Source organism: Hemitrygon akajei, chromosome 16 (assembly GCF_048418815.1).
Source record: "Hemitrygon akajei chromosome 16, sHemAka1.3, whole genome shotgun sequence".
Lineage (NCBI taxonomy): Eukaryota > Metazoa > Chordata > Chondrichthyes > Myliobatiformes > Dasyatidae > Hemitrygon > Hemitrygon akajei.
In genome coordinates this window covers 33,495,541-33,508,209 of record NC_133139.1, presented here as the reverse complement: position 1 = coordinate 33,508,209, position 12,669 = coordinate 33,495,541, and the positions used below count along the sequence as shown (strand labels likewise).

The 12,669-nt window shown below is 38.1% G+C and overlaps 1 long non-coding RNA gene across 1 annotated transcript; it reads right to left on the bottom strand.

The window, feature by feature from the left end:
- Positions 1-9,488: 9,488 nt before the first annotated feature.
- Positions 9,489-12,645, bottom strand: LOC140739957 (uncharacterized). The gene is made up of 2 exons (XR_012101775.1): positions 11,989-12,645; positions 9,489-10,556 (listed from the first exon to the last, which is right to left on the bottom strand). It is a non-coding gene; the product is annotated as an uncharacterized lncRNA (long non-coding RNA).
- Positions 12,646-12,669: the final 24 nt, after the last annotated feature.

The following is a 12,669-nucleotide window of genomic DNA, read 5'->3' as shown; positions in this document are numbered from 1 at the left end:
AGCTCCTGACGTGTTTGTGAAATCAAAGCGGAGGATTGGGTAGGAGGTGCGCACTCCTGAAACCCGGAGCTCAAGTTCAGTGAGATTTAACTCAAACTGCAATGACTCAAATCCCAACCAAAATATCAAGACATTTTAATCCAAGCCATAATAACAAATGACTCGGGTATTCCACCATTTAAAGATTCATTTGTAATCTTTACAGTAATTATTATTTTCTACTACATTTTCCTATCTTTCAGTTGACATTTTAGCAAAAACAATCGCTTGTTCCTTATTCTGAATTTCTTAATGCTATTGCAACCCCTTTATAAATTTAAATGTCCTCTAAGTACTCTTACATAAAAGGAGGATGTTAGCTCAGTGTGGGCAGCACAACTCTCTTGTGGTTTCAGTGCTATAAACTAGTTAAAATATCCTCATTGTACTGATTTAACTTTAGGATTAAAATATTGCGCAAAGTAATGTTGTATTATTGAATTAATGTATGACCGATGGAAATAGATATTTTATTGATCCCAAGGGAAATTACAGTGTTCCAGTATCGTTACAAGTGCACAGATATACAAATATTAGGAGAGAAGTAAAAAAAAGAATAAAAAATAAGTTACTTCAAACAGTCTAATATTAGGGGGTCATCACTTCCCTGGCCGTAGATTGACTCATTATAGAGCCTAAGAATTTGGAGCAGCGCAGTTGTCTTAGTCTATTATTTAAAGTGCTCCTCTGTTCACCCAAGGTGACATCCAGAGGGTGAGGAATATTGTCTAGTATTGCCAAGGTTTTCAGCAGGGTCCTTTGTTCAGCCTCAGCCTCCAGTGTGTCCATTTTGGCTCCTATAACAGAGTCAACCTTTTTTAATCAGCATATTGAGCCTGTTGGCATAGTCCATGTTGATGCCATTGACTAGCACACCACCACATAGAAGACTGTACTGGCGACAACAGACTGGTAGAACATATGAAGGAGAGGTCTGCATACTCCAGAGGACATTAGTCTCCACAGGAAGTAGAGGCAACTCTGGCTCTTCTTTTAAGCCGCCTCTGTGTAGGTGCTCCACACAAGTCTGTCATCTATGTGCACCCCAGGTACTTGTATGTCCTCACAAGCCCCATGGTAATTTTGCAGTTATTGGAGGGATTAATGGACATAACAACTAATCCCTGCCTATTGTTTTATTTCAACACATTCCTCCCTCCTCTTAAAAAAGGCCAATGAGGTACTCTGGGTAGAAGTTCTGTCCATGGCTAGTCTTCTCTTTGTCAAATTCTTCTTTTACTATAAAATTTCCAATTCATAAGTATCCCAAAGCAGGAAACATGTTAATTCATAAACTGCATGTTAGGTTAAGGCCATTTTTTCTTCAGTTATTCCTCTTGTCTGTTCAGGAAGCCAGTTAAAATCTAGAATGTGAGTATATGCATTGAAATACATATTCAATCCCATCATTCAATATTTAAAACAGTAAAAAGTGTAATAAAAATAGTCTTAAAGAGCAACTGTAGAATTAGCAGATGAAGGAAGACTCAGCCAGTCGATTTTGTTATCCTGGTCCCTTTACTGTGCTAAAATCAGCAATTATAATCACTGCTCAGATTCTTTTGAGTGAGATCATAACTTGTTTACACACCAGCTCCTCAATGCTCATTCAATCCATCCATCACTCAATGATTCTGATTGCTTTCTTCTGCAACCTCTTGAAAACAAAAGTATATATTTTTTGTTTGTAGCTATCAGAAGAATTTTTTTTAACTTAAAGGATGGTGAATATTTGAAATGGTCCAAGATAAAGTTGGATAATGGATATACTAATCTAATAGCAGGAATTTAAAAAAGGGGGCCAAATAGCTTTTGATAAACAACAGAAAATCTGCAGATGCTTGAAATCCAAGCAACACACACAAAACGCTGGAGGAATCAGCAGATCAGGCAACATCTATGGAAAGAGTACAGTTGACGTTTCAGGCCGAGACCTATAGATTTTTTTGTTGCCTTTCTGTTGTTCTTCCTAATGAAATGCTGAATAACTGAAAACCTCATTTTCATTCAGACTTTTTAAAAAGGGGTTGCGGTTGACAGAATTTTGGGGTTCATCACATAAACTTACTTCAACTCACATAGCTGATTCTATCCTTTCAAGTATGGCTACTGAGCAGTTAAAATAACCCATGAGACATACCTGCAATAATCCCCACCACCTCCTGAGCTTCAAATTTAAATAATTATTTTGAATAGATAGGTGAATGACACATTTGTCAAAAGGCATTGGGATTTCTTCTTTCACAATAGGCATGTAAATACAATTGCTGTCTGCACTTTTAATTGAAAGCATGTGATTGAAAACCATTGTAGTTTTCTGCATGATCCATGTCAGCATGAAAATACCCAAAAGGGTGATTCGACCTGCTTTTCTTTAACTTTCCTTCCAGAACTCGGAGGAGCAGGAGTAGGATAACTTTAGCCTGCCATTGCCCAAGCTTACCCCAAATTCTCTCACCTTAAAGCTTTCCTGCATCAATGCTGAACAATGTTGAGCACTCATTCCCCAAAATTAAAATTTCCAAGGTGACTATGTGCCAGACCTGGGCTCTTTGATACCTGTCTTGCCAATGTGCACCTGGCCCTGAATTAAAATCCAGCTTGTGTTGAGGCATAGATCAGCCAAGATCATATTGAATGGCAGGGCAAGTTTGAGGAGCTTGGTGGCCTCCTCAAGATGGCAAAATTGTTGATCAACTCCCACTGTGCTCCAGCAGGAGAAACATTATTTAAGGATCCCAATAGTCTTTTCTATCACAGTTAAAGCGAAAGATTAGCTTTATTTGTCACATCAAAACAAACAGTGAAATGCATCATTTGAGTAAATGACCAACACAGTCCAAGGATGTACTTGAGGCAGGCCACAAGTTTCATCATACTTCTGGCGCCAACAAAGCATGCCCACAACATATCATCCCTTATGAACCTGCACTCTTTGGAATGAGGGAGGAACCAGAGTTCACAAATGAAACCCTCACCATCGCAGGGAGAACATACAAACTTCTGACAGTGGTGGAAATTGAACCCTGATAACTGGCGCTGTTTTGCTATGCTACCATGCTGCCTTACATTTCACTTAGAGCATGGATTTCATAGGGTTTATGCTTCCACACTTACTTGAGCTATCCACCAGAGTCATAATATACAGTATGTGCTTGTCATTCAATATTTACATCTCGGTTTGCCATGGTGTAATGGAGTCCTGATTGTTGTAGAATGAAACCATCATGCCCACCACCAGTATACAGAATAAATCACTCTATGGTTACTTGATAGTCACATATTGAAAGAATGTAATACTTTTTTTTGCTGTGGTTCACTGTGCCCCAAAGCAATGTGCATTTTGTCTGTTGTATCTCACTCATGTCTTTGAATCATTTAAGATACTTCAAACCATTTAAAACCAATTCATTCTTTGAGGAGACAGTCATAGAACACATTAATCAGTATATATTCCCAGCAGATCTTGATAAACCTATACTTTAGACTAGAATGGAGGCTGGAAAAATAATGTGGTACCAAGAAATGACAGTATGTGTTCCAGCTGCAAATTCCATAATAAATGACAACCATTTCACAGTGGAATACGTGTTCTCTCACAGAAATTGTAATTTGAATATACAGTGACTTAAATCTAGGACATGTTTTAAATTTTTGTACTAGTTTTGTTACTAATATTCATTTCTTACTCTCTTTGATACTGAGACTGAGCTTATTTTACACACACAAAATGCTGGAGGAACTCAGCAAGTCAGGCAGCATCTACGGAGGGGAATAAACATTCATTTTTTCAAGCTGAAGGGAAAGTTTATTCCCCTCCATAGAAGCTGCCTGGCTTGCTGAGTTCCTCCAGAATTTTGTGTGTGTAGCTCAAGATCTCCAGCATCTTCAGAATCTCTTGCGTTCATTATCTGTGCATGCTTTGTTTGTGATCTAACTGCACAAATACTTGTATGGGCAATCTTTCCAAACAATAGCGGACATTTTCAAATGAAAGTTATTCCAAGGGTTAACATTGACAATTTATAATTTATCTTCAGTATTGAAACAATATTTTTGTTTCATATTGAAGGTTCAGTTCACCCATAACTAAATTCTATTTATTACCCTCAGTCGCCAATGAGTTGATCTCACTGCCACCCAGTTAGCTGCTTGTATAAGCAAGGGAAAATTGTACAATTGTTTTTTTTCAGTGATATTAAGGTATCATTCTCAAGGAATATTAGTCATTTGAAAAATCATTACTGTGCAATCCCTGCTATCTTCACCAAGAAAACTCAACAATATTATTTTTTCCAATCTTTGATATTTTCTTCTCTTTGTAGGATTAGGGCATTAAGAAAATCTATTTTGATACAATGAATACATAAGTCATTGTATTTTACTGTATGGCATTATATCACTTTTCAGCTATGGGGGCAATGGCTGCTAAAGGAATGTTTGCAGCTAAAACTTTCCAGGCCATTAGTGAAAGATTTTTCTGATAGTGCATATATTTCCTTACGACACAGAAAGATCCACTTGCCTGTCAGTTCTGTGCAATCCTCAGAGCAATCCTGTCAATCCCAATTCCCCATTAATTTCCTTATAGTCTGTTTTCCTCCAACTACCCTTGACTCTCTTGCTACATACCTATACCAGGGGTCATATTTATAGCCCAAATAACCAGTTAACCAGCACTTTTTCAATATGTGGAGGAGCCACAGTGCCTGGGGAACCCATGAAGACACAAAACGCTGGACTTCCTGTTATTTCAGGCCACCAGTCTACCCCCTCACAGGATCTCAGGCCTCCCTCTTGTCCTCCATGGTCACTCTCACCTGCTCTTGTAAGGTCTATCTTCTGCTAATTCCCACAATTTAAAGAAAGTATTACTCCTCTGTAATCTTGACTTTCTCTCCTGCAATTCAGGTCCATTTCTTTAAAGTTCATCCCATGATTTATGGAGGTCTTTACATAAAAATTATAAATTGTAATTTTATTAGGAAGTAGAACAAAATTATTGTCAAATATAATAAATATAATTATGTTATCAAGAGCAAACATGTTATTGTATCAGAGACAGGAATTCTTTCAATTGCAATGAATATACATAATAAGGACTGCAGCAGAGTCGTGTGTCATCTTGACACGACGATTGCAAAGGGATGCAAGGATGTAGCATGAAAGAAGCCAAAACATCCCATGGTAAATTGTATCCATTCTTCAGGAGGAACAGAGATCCATTCTCTTCCTAGCTTTGCTACCAAGTTCAGTCACTGTTTAATGGTGGTGGCCAGCAGTAAAAATATTAGCTTTGGTCCCACCAGTCCCACCCCCGTCACCCTCCCAGACACTCAGGGAAAAGGCTGTTGAAACCTTCAAGAGGGATACTGACTTTCTACAGGTCTTGTTTATGTCTGTTCAATGAAGCAATGGTCTTCTCTTATGCTTAGGCTGGCTGTTTAGTGCATACCTGCTATCTGTAGATATGCAGTTTTGAGGCATTCATTCAGTATTTCATCCTCTTCCTTTAATAGAAACTGCTCTTTTACAGGCAAAAGTAGTGCTAAGATATAATCTTGATATGCTGAGACCTTCCTATTAGCCTGTTACTCCAGTTTGCCAGTTTGTTTATCCTGTTCTCCGATGAGGTTTATTGGGGTGGTAACATGTGACCCATCACAGCAGAAGTGCTCCATGTTATCAAATTCTTCATTGTTTGAGTGAGTATTCAGAAAAAGTGCCTTGTGATCAGAGAACTGTCTTGTTTAAGCCGACATCAAGTCACATCAAATTTGCTGCAAGCATCATAAAATTGTTTCATCATAAGCAGCAGTCTATCATGCAATTTAGCAATAACTATGGTACCAACCATCTGCAAAGAATTTCTTGCTCCAAAACGAAGTTGGCTTTCTGGGTTGTTGGTTCTTTGAGCAATAACTTCTAATTTTTAAGCAAATTACAATACAATACAAAAGTCTTGGGCACATGTAAAAAAATTTGTAAAGCAAAGATGCTTTCAAGATAATGAATTGAAGTTTCTAAATATAAAAAAAATACAAAGAGCACTAAACAGCAAAAAAAACACTAAATAAATCAATATTTGGTGTGACCACCTTTGCCTTTAAAACAACATCAAATCTCTGCACTGTCCTGCAGTTTTATATATTAAAAAAATCAGCAGGTAAATTTGCTCCAATTTGTTCATTGCAGAACTTGCCACAGTTCTTCTGCAGACTCTCCAGGCTTCTGTCTCTCCAGGTAATCCCAGACAGCCTCATTGATGTTGAGATCAGGGTTCTGTGAAGGTCTTGCTATCTGAAACCATATAAAAAAATCTTTTACATAGTACTGTACATGCAAGCACTTTTTCAACTATACTGAGCAGATTTACTGCAATATTGCTTACAATCCATTGTACTTCTTTTATTTTTATGAAGAATAATTATTGTTGCATTCTTCAATTCTTCTGGTATGGGACTATTTACCAGCAGGCAGAAATATTGCCTCGGTTATCAATAGTAATAAAGAAAATAAGGAAGAGGTGAAAAATAAACTATAAGGACAAGTATGAAATCAACTCAAATAAGGGCAGGGAAAATTATAGGTGTGGTACTGATGCAATCAAGAAGAAGGAATATCAGCAGCTGTACTTCATTAGCAGTTTGAGGAGATTTGGTGTGTCACCAAAATCATCTGTAAATTTCTGCAGATGTACCGGTTGCATTGCGGCCTGGTACAGAACCTCCAATGTACAGGATTACAAATGGCCACAGAGGGTTGTACATTTTCCATTCCATCAGGCATAATTCTCTCCACCATCAAGGACATCTTCAAGAGGCAGTGTCTCAAAAGCAATATCCATCATTAAAGACCATCACCATACGGGACATTCAGTCTTTGCATTACTATTATAGGGGAGGAGCCTTAAGACCCACACCAGACTTTTTTTTAGAACAGTTTATATTCCTTTGCCATCAAATTTCTGAATGGCATTATTCGTCTTTTGTGTTACTGTGACAATTGTAAGACTTTGCACTGCACTGTTGCAGCAAAACAACAATGTTCACAACATATGTCATTGATAATAAACCCGATTCTGAAAACTGTAATGGAGACTCAATTGTAACGGCAAACATGTTATCAACTTTACAAAAAAAAATCTATGTAAATAAGATGTATGTAGCAAATTCACAAATTATTGGTGACAAGTTACAAGAATTATATTAGCAATCCTAAGAAGCAGTCATAGATGTGCCAAGCTTATCTATTTTGATCTCATTTTCTACTAGCCTTCTGTATTGTGTTTCAAGTGTTCATCTAAATACTTATATATTTTGAGAGTATCTGCTTCCACCATCCCTTTTATCAGTGCAGTCTAGATTTCAACCTTCTTATGGGTGAAATATTATTTCTTAAGTACTCTCAAGTTCTAGTCCTTATCTTAAACCTATCTCCTCTAGTTAAAAGCACCTCTACTAAGGGGAAAGATTTCTAACTTCCTCCCAATCTATGCTCATCATAATTTTGTTTAATTCAGTCAGGTCACCTCTCAACTTCCTCTGCTCCAAGGAAAACAGCCTTTCCAGTCTCTTCGAATAACTGAAATTCTCCATCCCAGGCGAATTTTATCCTGCATTCTCTCCAGTACAAACAAGTCCTTTCTAGACTGTGGTGACCAGAACAGCACACAATGATCCACTGTGGTTTACATTTTATATAACTGTACTACAGCTCCTTAGTACTCCCTAAAGTCTGTTTTTTCATTGTATATATCTCAAAGTGCATTGCTTCACATTTTTCTTGAAAAAATTCCATCTTCGCTTTTCTGCCCATCTTACAAACTAATACCATATGTAGCAGAAGATGAGCCTTTTCACTATCATCAACAACAAACAATTTTTGGTGTCTTACTAATCATACATTCCGCCGTCACATCCAGATTGTGAATGTTTGTAATGAACACAAGGGTTCCAGCATCAAATCATTGTGGCTTCCATTTGCAAAAACAACCCTTAACCATTACTCTGTGGCTCCTGTCAACAAAACAACTTCAGATCCAACTTGCCAAATTGCCCTGGACCCTATAGCCTTTCATCTTTTCAGTCAGTTGTCAAAATGAGACTTTGACCAAGGACTTGCTGAACTTCATGGGGTGTGGTTGATTTTCCATGTCATACATTAAACCATGCAAATCTATTGTATACGCTTAGTCACCTCTTCCATCAACATGCAATATACTGTACAATTGCAAACATAGCTTGCAGTATAATTCACTGGATTTGGACTATTGCACCAACTCACCTCTATTAGAGGGTGAGTATCCATTCCCTCTCACTAACCTGAGCCATACATGGAGAGACAGCCAAATTAATGCTCAGGATTGGGCTTCGGGTGATGAGGAAGGTCCTGATGCTTTTTCATGTCTCACTGCTTTCAAAGATTTCTATGTCCTTTCTCTTCTCTCAAAATACTGTAAGTGAAGTTTTGAAAGTCTCCAGCTCATACAACTGTGGATACTGAATCATTAAGAATGGTACAGTAGCACCATGGCTAGCGTGATGCTATCACAGCTCAGGGCGATCTGGAGTTCGGAGTTCAGTTCCAGCACCGTCTGTAAGGAGTCCGTATGTCCTCCCCATGGAATGCATGGGATTTCCCCAGGAGCTCTAGAGTCCAAAGATGTACTGGGTAGGTTGATTAGTCATTGTAAATTGTCCCGTAATGAGGTCAGGGTTAAATGGGATTATTGGGGCGGCATAGCTTAAAGGCCTAGAAGGGCCTATTCCACACCGTATTTCTAAAAAGAAATATTCTAGGCTGAGATTGATTCCCAAAAAGGGATCAGGAAAGCTAAAGCCATTATTTGATCAACCAGTTTCTTACTAAATCGCAGCACAGGATCAGAGCAGTGAATACCCTACTGGTGACTGAAGAGATGTAGGGGAGAAGTGATGGGTAGTTTTTTTTTAAATTTTGTTTTACACACACAGAGTGCTGAGTGCATGGAATGCTTTGCCAGGGTGGTGGCTAACACAGGGACATTCAAGAGGTTTAAAAGATATTTTTGATAGGCACATGGATGAAAGAAAATCAGAGGGTTCTGTGGAAGGCAAGGGTTAGATTGCTCTTGGAGTAGGTTAAAAAGTCAGTACACATAGTAAGCTGAGAGGCCTGTATTGCACTATACTGTTCTATGCTCTAATGCTATCTCATACTTTTAGCTCAGTTCAGGTTAGAGATGGGGAATGGGACTCCCAAATTCCAAGGTATTGGTGCTATACTTGACAATCCTTTTATATGCTTTGTAAACAATATTTGCTCTCATCTATGGAAAGGAAGCTTATGGTAATACACTGCTTCCTTCCTTCTCCTCTCTAGCATTAGCTGCATTCTCAATGGTGTTACGTACCCCGTAACTGGGTGTCTTACCAGCAAAGATAGAAGTGTCCGTTGGAGTCTGGTGATACTATTTTCAACAGTATTTATTAGTAAAACTATACAAAAATAATATCAATGCAAATATACAGATAATATACGTCAGCAATACTAAACCTAAAAGTGCGGGTATAATAATAATCAATAAGAAACAAGCTCTATCGTTGTCTAGGGGATAATGAATTGTCAGATGGAAATATAAAGTTCAGTTCCGTTCATGCAGGCTGCGGTAGTTGTTAGTCGCTGTGTTTCAATTGTTGGAGAGAGAGAGAGAGAGAAAACGTGTGAACAGTAACAGCTATTATCTTGCCAACCTTCCTTTATGATTTTGATCCGTCGATGCATTGTTGTTGTGGCCATTCACGTATGACCCCTCCGTCCTTTTAGCTAGACCATTCTTCCGTGGTGGACTCGTCACCCAGGCAAGGGTGGACACACACACAAGCCCCCACTGGTCTCGCTACAAAACACTGTGAGTTAAAATTTATCGACCCTTCATTCGGTCTCCGATCTCCCACCCTGTCTCGTGGGGTTCTGATTCTCACTAGTGTTTCTCCTGGTGCGTCTGAGGTGTGTTACCCCCAGACCTCACTTTTATCCCCACTCACGGGGTCTCAGGTGTCAATCAGGTTGGGATGATGTAACCCATCAAACCAGCCCACTCTGGTTGCCCCCTGAGGGGTTTCAATGAATAGAACGGTACCAAGTAAACAATCCTTCTCCAAAAGACAATAGCAGTAATCAATGGCTTTTGTCAGTAGGAGACGTTCCACCATGGGGTACCTCTTAGCCGTCTCTCTCTCATTAACTTTCATGAGCTGTTATCAATAACAACTGCCCTGGCAGATTTCCTTTAGTCTCTCTTACTTCCTTGTTAGCAGCATCGAAATAGTAGCGATTTGCGATTTTCCAAAAGGGGAGGGGGCATGGGCGACTCTGCACCCTTCTGCCCATCAGAGTTGTTCATCCTTCGTAACAATGGAGAGCACTTCAGCAGTTCAAATATTGGACATTTAAAATAAATCCATTCTTTTTGACTGAGATGAAAGCCCAGGAGAAAATGTGAATTGCAAACGTAAATATGCAGCTCATTGACCCTGCGTGGGAACAAGAAAGAAATGAAGAAAAAAATTAAAGGTGACTTTCTTCTCACAAGAATTAAAGAGGTTCAGTTGTGCGATGAACACGTTATTGGATGAGGCATTCAGAGGCCAGAGAATTTGAATCCAAATTTCACTATTATAGATTGAGAATTTAAACTACATTTAAAAAGAAGCATGAAAATAAGAAGAGAACAAATTCAAAAATAAGCCAGAAGTTTACTACCCACCAGTACTTTAGAGTTATCACTGATAGAGCTGGGAACAGGGATTTATGACATTCATATGAAGTCAGTGCTATTTGGAATTGATGAAACTAGCTGTAGGCAGAAGGCAGAAAAATTACCATGATGAAATTTTGAAAAGCTAATTAATTTAACCTACCCTTTATGTAACTGAAGAATTATGATTTTTTTTTAAAGCAATGTAAATTTTGTCAAAATTTAAACTACATAACCTCACATCACAGAAAGATATCATTCAGCCTACACTTCAATCCTTTTCAAATGTTACAATTGAATCTTCCTCCATCACCCACACAACCAATTCATTTCAGAACATTAAAACCTGTCAGTTAAAAAGAAAATTATCTCCATTGTTCTTTTACTTTACCTTCAATGCCCCTAAATATCAAATACACAATATTCAGTTCCCAATCTATATCATCTGCAATAATGTCTCAGTAATGGCTATCATGTCAAATTTATTTCCATTTGTACTCTCAGTTTATCTGTTTGTTTCAAACACAACCTGCATTCAGTTAGAGCCTTGTGTTTTGTTCTTCCGTCTTTGTAACCTGTAGCCTTATCTACCTTGTATGTTTTATCTGTTCCAGCAAAATATATTTATTACGTCCCATCTTAATACCATTCTCTCTAGCCTTGTTTCCACCTTGATTTATCTAATCTTTGTAAAAGCTCTTAAAATTTTGAATGGCTCCTTATTATTTCCTGCTCTGATCTTAGAGGAACAATGCCATTTTTAAAGATCTCTCCTTCTTGTCAGTAATCTCTCTGCACTTTCAAGTACTTGTATGTCATACCTAGAAAATGCCATTGCAATTTATCTGGAATATAACCTGAGATTTATAAAGGTTTACAATACACAGACATAATACTGTCTCCATTCATAAAGGCTTCATTTCTAAGTCTTCAACTTGTTAACTTATAGGAATCATCAGGATTGTCTGTTACAACCACCTGTTTAAAACAAAGTACATATCCTTTCTCATTTTCTTTCTAAAATTCATCATTTCTCTACATCAAATCTCATCAATTATCACTCCTTATTACTTCCCTGATATTCTATTATCTGAAATTATACTCAGTCTAATCAAAGCTAGATTAATATATAGGTGGAGAACAAAATGGACTCGGGTAGGATTAATATAAAGTAGATTTATATTATAAAATAATATAAAACTGATTACCTATTTCCATTTGTTTCTGCTTTTTGGTATTGACACTACTCATTATCATCAACAACCTAACTCCCTAACTATGGCACTGTGGAGCATCTTTACCACAAGAACCACAACAGTTCAAGGAGGTGCTCATCACAACTTTCAAAAGAGCCATATGGGCAATAACGCTCCTATTTTTGTTTTAGAGCATTCAATTTGTAACAAATTATTTGTGTTATTTGTACAAATGACTTCCCAATCAATAATTCCAAACCTAAAAATCTCACAAGACACGAGCATCCGTTTTTCCAACAAACTCCTGGCCACAAAGCCGCCTTTGAATACGCAAAAGTTTGATAAATTCAGGGAAGAAGCAACTGCTGGAGGACCTCAGCTGGTCAGACACCGTCTGAAATTGACAGACCCGTGAAGGCACAATATTCTGGAATCTGGAATAACACAAAAAGCGCTGTGGGTGGGCAAAAATCTGTCGATGTGTATATTCAAATTACAGTATCTGCAGATATATGTATCTCCAATTTAGGAAGGAGGCTATTTTCCATTAAAACACTAAAGTAGATCTACATTTTAAAATACATTTCAGCCCAAACAGGTTCTCCAGTAACTGACTGAATCAAGACCACCAAACCCAACCGACACCTCAGCGACGTCCTTCGCGGATGGCATCAGTTAGGAACCACGTGGTAC